The sequence below is a fragment of the Trichomycterus rosablanca genome, chromosome 8 (genome assembly GCF_030014385.1).
Source record: "Trichomycterus rosablanca isolate fTriRos1 chromosome 8, fTriRos1.hap1, whole genome shotgun sequence".
In the NCBI taxonomy this organism is placed as follows: Eukaryota; Metazoa; Chordata; class Actinopteri; order Siluriformes; family Trichomycteridae; genus Trichomycterus; species Trichomycterus rosablanca.
The window spans coordinates 25205199-25212302 of NC_085995.1; positions in this window are offsets into that span (position 1 = coordinate 25205199).

Below are 7104 nucleotides of genomic sequence, written 5' to 3' on the forward strand. Positions count from 1 at the left end.
ACAATTCAGGGCACAAAACAAGGTCTATAAAAACATGATTTGAGGGGTTTGGTGTGAAAGAACCCATTTAAACAACTTACAATCAATAACAACCTTTGGGAGATTGTGTGTGTGTGTGTGTGTGTGTGTGTGTGTGTGTGTGTGTGTGTGTGTGTGGCTGTCAACATTAATTTCTAAGGTTTTGAAATGAAATTCTCAACGAATGCATTGTCAGGTTGACATGAATGCCTTTTATTTAAAGTAAATAAAAAAGATCATAATTTTTAACTTAATTAATAATATATAATTAAATAGTCCATAAAGAACTGCAATGTGAAACTTATAATTCTTAAAAATAAATAAATAAATAATATTATAAATAATAATAATTATTATTATTATTTGATTTTTATTTTATTTTTTTAATATTTTACTTATTTTATCTCAGTACTGACCTTGTTCATTTTGTCTTTTTGTCGAGAAAAAAAAAGTGCATAGTTGCAGACCATATAAATGTAATATGATACATAGTTAAAGACAGGGTGGAGTTAAAATGAGCAGAGTTAAACTTATTGTGTCTAAACCCATCCTGTGGAATGGTTTTCTAGAGAGAAAAGAAACCCAAATCTAAACAGACCGGTTAGACATGCCCACCAACAGCGATCAGAGAAAGGTGATGTGGCACCAGGTGGTTAAAGATAATTTATGTGTACCATACAATGAATGATTTATACACTTATAGCACCCATGCCACCATTGGCACCTTTAGACAACCCCAAAGTTGAGAACCAAAAGTTTCCTAATTATTCATGTTTGAAATCAAATTTTGAATCCAAATTGGATTTATCATATACAGTGTATCACAAAAGTGAGTACACCCCTCACATTTCTGCAGATATTTAAGTATATCTTTTCATGGGACAACACTGACAAAATGACACTTTGACACAATGAAAAGTAGTCTGTGTGCAGCTTATATAACAGTGTAAATTTATTCTTCCCTCAAAATAACTCAATATACAGCCATTAATGTCTAAACCACCGGCAACAAAAGTGAGTACACCCCTTAGTGAAAGTTCCTGAAGTGTCAATATTTTGTGTGGCCACCATTATTTCCCAGAACTGCCTTAACTCTCCTGGGCATGGAGTTTACCAGAGCTTCACAGGTTGCCACTGGAATGCTTTTCCACTCCTCCATGACGACATCACGGAGCTGGCGGATATTCGAGACTTTGCGCTCCTCCACCTTCCGCTTGAGGATGCCCCAAAGATGTTCTATTGGGTTTAGGTCTGGAGACATGCTTGGCCAGTCCATCACCTTTATCCTCAGCCTCTTCAATAAAGCAGTGGTCGTCTTAGAGGTGTGTTTGGGGTCATTATCATGCTGGAACACTGCCCTGCGACCCAGTTTCCGGAGGGAGGGGATCATGCTCTGCTTCAGTATTTCACAGTACATATTGGAGTTCATGTGTCCCTCAATGAAATGTAACTCCCCAACACCTGCTGCACTCATGCAGCCCCAGACCATGGCATTCCCACCACCATGCTTGACTGTAGGCATGACACACTTATCTTTGTACTCCTCACCTGATTGCCGCCACACATGCTTGAGACCATCTGAACCAAACAAATTAATCTTGGTCTCATCAGACCATAGGACATGGTTCCAGTAATCCATGTCCTTTGTTGACATGTCTTCAGCAAACTGTTTGCGGGCTTTCTTGTGTAGAGACTTCAGAAGAGGCTTCCTTCTGGGGTGACAGCCATGCAGACCAATTTGATGTAGTGTGCGGCGTATGGTCTGAGCACTGACAGGCTGACCCCCCACCTTTTCAATCTCTGCAGCAATGCTGACAGCACTCCTGCGCCTATCTTTCAAAGACAGCAGTTGGATGTGACGCTGAGCACGTGCACTCAGCTTCTTTGGACGACCAATGCGAGGTCTGTTCTGAGTGGACCCTGCTCTTTTAAAACGCTGGATGATCTTGGCCACTGTGCTGCAGCTCAGTTTCAGGGTGTTGGCAATCTTCTTGTAGCGCAACAATTCGTCTTTTAAGATCCTCAGAGAGTTCTTTGCCATGAGGTGCCATGTTGGAACTTTCAGTGACCAGTATGAGAGAGTGTGAGAGCTGTACTACTAAATTGAACACACCTGCTCCCTATGCACACCTGAGACCTAGTAACACTAACGAGTCACATGACATTTTTGAGGGAAAATGACAAGCAGTGCTCAATTTGAACATTTAGGGGTGTAGTCTCTTAGGGGTGTACTCACTTTTGTTGCCGGTGGTTTAGACATTAATGGCTGTATATTGAGTTATTTTGAGGGAAGAATAAATTTACACTGTTATATAAGCTGCACACAGACTACTTTTCATTGTGTCAAAGTGTCATTTTGTCAGTGTTGTCCCATGAAAAGATATACTTAAATATCTGCAGAAATGTGAGGGGTGTACTCACTTTTGTGATACACTGTAGTTATAAATATATCATATACGTTACACTCTACACACAAACAGACATTTTTATTGTTGTGTTCAGTACCAGGTTTATTTTTTATTGTATTTTAGTGCTTCTACAGTCTCCCCTCTGTAGAATTATAATCAACAGTTATGCTGTAGCTTAAAATATTATTCTTGTAGGCCTAAAATAACAGTAAAAATAAAGTTTATTTATTAATTTATCTTCAGTGACTATGTTATCCTGTTAGGGTCTCTGTGAATCTACACCCTATCCTGGAAACACTGAGCAAGGAAGGAATACATACTTTACAGGATGTCAGTGAATATTAAGAGTACTTAAGTGTTCTGGACTGTGAATGTCATCGTGATTATTGTATTAATTTACCATTATCTACTCCAGTCTCGGTCAGCCTTGTAAAACTATATGTGATAAAAGTACAGGGAAAGGTGAGGGCTGCACTTATGTTTTGGGTTGAGAAAGACCCATGGGTCACTGGTTTATTCGGGACTCTTCCGCATTGATCCAATCCGTATATCCATTTCTTAGTGCATTATGGAAGCCTCTGCTGGTTGCAGGACACCCTGTCTGGTCAGGGACGGCTACAGGCTACCATTCGCCTCATCCAATGAGGTAAAGCTACCGACCATTTCTTTATACTTACAGTCTCAGCACATATGGTCATATGGAGGAGGACCACACTTCTCTTTCCGTACTTTGCCACAGCTCTTGCAGGCACTTTGACCAGACAGTAGGAGTCGCTATTTCTAGTAAGGATTTAATTTCACATCCGGCTGTTCCTTCCCAAGAAATGGCCAAATGTGGTGCCAATAAAGCCAGTGAATCATATTAGCATTAGATTGCTGTCCTATCTAAGCACCCTAGTTTAATAAATCATTAATTTTTATTAACCTAATAGCTTTATCCTGACCAGGATGACCAGGATCACTGTGCATTCAGAGCTTACAGTGCCCCAGTCAATTATAGGGCATCATTCCCTTGCTCAACATGGTCACTTACACCTAAGGGCAAATCTGCCCTTCCACTGACATGTTTTCATTTCACCCCACAGAGACACAATGGAAAAATGTCAGACACCACTTCAGGGACCGTGAAGCTGTGCAGCATCAATAATACCTACATCACCCCCATGCCGGCCCGTTTACAGTCTGTTGTCACTTGTAAAGAGTAGGTTTAATAACATTTAATGTCACATTTTATTACATTTAATGAGTTCCGTGAAAAGGGTTTATTAAGTGACTGCCTCTAAATGATGTGTTATGTGAGAAAAACAATCAACCCGACATGGCTCATTCTGAAGTAAACTCATTAGAGGTTCCTGAAAGTTTAATGTTTTTTAATTATTCAAAGCTTTATGAAAAATTATGTTTTACATTATAATCATATTAAAGATTAAAATACCTTATATGACTCCTATTTACTTTGTCTTGCTTTCTGAATATGTACAGTATTTTAAAATTATTCATCCCCCAATACATTTTTACATACATTTTTAACAACTTGGTCTGTGTAATAATTTGACTACGCAACACAATTTTGAATCATTTTGAGAATGAACCATTCACTCACTTTCTTAACCGCTTATCCAGTCAGGGTCGCGGGGGGTGCTGGAGCCTATCCCAGCTTTTCAATGGGCGCAAGGCACACAGAAACACCCTGGGCGGGGAGCCAGTCCATCGCAGGGCAGACACATACACACACACCCATTCACCTATAGGGCAATTCAGTGTCTCCAATTAACCTGACCGCATGTTTTTGGACTGTGGAAGGAAACCGGAGCTCCTGGAGAAAACCCATGCAGACACGGGGAGAACCCAGGACCTTCTTGCTGTGAGGCAAAAGTGCTACCCACTGAGCCACCGTGCCACCCCTAAAAGTACAAAAAATTTTTACTGTTTTGTGTAAATATAAACAAATTTAAAATTGAGCAACAGTATTTCACAAGAAGCAGGTGAATTATTATAAAATTTTAATAAATTGGTGACCGGAGAGGGTATCAAATGTCTTAGCAAGCAGAGATGGATGGTGGCTTACCATATTTTGCAAACTTTATAAGAGAATTGCCGATTTCCTAGCTCAATATTACAAATAATTTAGGTATTTTACCATACTGTACATAATATTATGGAAAAAAAATTGGGAGATTCTACAAAAGTCTGTAGTTATTGTAGCAAGATTTTGCTAGGCCTAATTTTGAACATGCTACAACGTAGACACAGAGTGTGTGTGCTTGACCGGCCAGCCTGCAGCCTAGATCTGTTTCAAAGAGACATGTTGGAGGTCTTTATAAGCTTTAAGATAATAAACATTTGATTCCTTGTTAATAAACAGATTCTTGTATTTATTGCATTGCTTACAAAATTGTTCCAGCTTTTCTGGACTACTAGATTCTATTTGGTTAGGCCACTGTTGGTAGCTTTAACATCCAGTAGTTATTGTGTTATTGTGTTTGGACTGTGGGAGGAAACCAGAGCCCCAGGAGGAAACCCACACAGACACAGGGAGAACATGCAAACTCCACACAGAAAGGACCCGGACCACTCCACCTGGGGATCGAACCCAGGACATTCTTGCTGTGAGGCGACAGTGCTAGCCCCTGCCTTTTTATTTTACCTCCTCAGGTATAGCCAATCCATGAACATCACATTCAGTCACAGACTTCTGCAACTCAGTAACAGCTGCCTTTCTGACGAGTGCCCTTCTAATAGGTTTACTATGTTTGGACGGGTGTCCTGACCTAGGCAGCAATTTTTCTCTTTGTTTATGATGGGCTAAACTGCATTCTGAAGTATGTTTAATACCTTGAGATTCTTATGTACATCTAGTACTAGCTCCTTGACCTTGAATGAGTTCTATTTTAACTTATTTTTTATTGTTTTGTGGACAGTTGCTATCCATTCTGACAAAAACCTCACAAAGACATGGGTTAATTGAAAACAACTGAATCACATTTTTGAAATGTGTTGCATAAGATTGAAGAAAGTACTACATATATAAACGAATATAAAAACATTTTAAAAGTTTAGTTTCTAAAGTAATGTTCAGGGCATAGTAAATTCTTGCATATTTGTGTAGGAGCTTGTGGGAGTGTGTGGGTGTGCATCATGGTTTGCTAAGAATTATACCTCACTGTGATCCAGGACATTCTGCTATAGATTGCTTATGTCTGCCTCTCAGAGTTGGTCGAGCAGTAAGGAGAGAAACATCTGGATGTGAAAGGGTTGGAAAAAAATAGCAGCTATGCAACGTGGCATTTTCCATTCTGGCTGCAGCAGACACAGAGCCGGAGTGGAGCAGCCTGTGAAGAGATGTTATTACTCTGCTCTGCTGAGCTGCAGACGTGGCATTGTCTACGAATCCTAACAAGACTTAACATGGCCAGGACTCTCTGGAACTTCCTGTCCTATAACAGTTAGTCCTAATTATACCTGCTGCTGTCTGCAGATCACAGGCAGAGGTATTTAAACGGTGTGAGGTTCTATTATAATATTCTATATGATGTATATTATATCTATCTATCTATCTATCTATCTATCTATCTATCTATCTATCTATCTATCTATCTATCTATCTATCTATCTATCTATCTATCTATCATCCACAGGAACAGACCATTGGTAGCTTTGGGCTATCAGTTTAAAGGTTAAGAGTTCGAATCCCAGCCCTCCTATGCAGCCACTGTTGGGCCCTTGAACAACGCCCTTAACCTTCTCGGCTCCAGGGGTGCTGTACAATGGCTGACCCCAGCTCTGACCCCAGCTTCCAAACAAGATGGGATATGCGGAGAAAGAATTTTATATATATATATACTGGGCCAATTTTTTTTATTTGCCCCTTCTTTATTTACATTTATATTTTCGGCATTTAGCTTTTATCCAAAGCAACTTACAGTTGTGACAGTATACAGTCTAAGCAATTGAGGGTTAAGGGTCTTGCTCAAGGGCCCAACAGTGGCAGCCTAGCAGTGGTGGGTCTGATTACCAGTCCAGTACCTTAACCACTGAGCTACAACTGCCCTTATAAAAAAGAGGAAAACATTTATATTTTTTGCATATTTGTCACACTAATTGTAACAAAACTCAGCTTCTGCATCGGTTCTGCTTTGCCATTTTTAGCCAGCAGAGGGGACACGGAGGTGCAGGTGGGAGTTTTTCTACATATCACAGTTTCCTTTTTTTCTGCCTTGCCAGCTCCAAAGTTGCTTATCATTGAAACCATAATTCGGGTTTTCCGCTGGTGATGCCGGCACACTTCTAGAAACTCAGCCGGTATCACTGTGTTTTGAGTCTGATGACAGATCCACCCTGGGAGAGCGGGTTGCCCCATAAACTGCATTGAATTGCCTTTTTCTAGAATAGACCCCACCTGTAAATCCACGTTCTGCATAGGCTACACAAGTTAATGGGGTTGGGTTGTCGCTTGTGCATTGCTGGTTCTGTCTGGGTCTGGAAGTTCCCCATCTTGCCTCCTTTTCAGAGAGCTGGGCTGTCTTAGAAAGCCAAAGCAACCTGTCATAATGTGACAACCAGTTCTCACTTCTGTGCTGTCCATGCTCTATTTTCTTTTTGTGTCTTTTATTGTTACTGTGTTTGCATAATTTTGGCCTCTTTTTATTTTGCAATTTTTTGTCAGTGGATTTTTAGC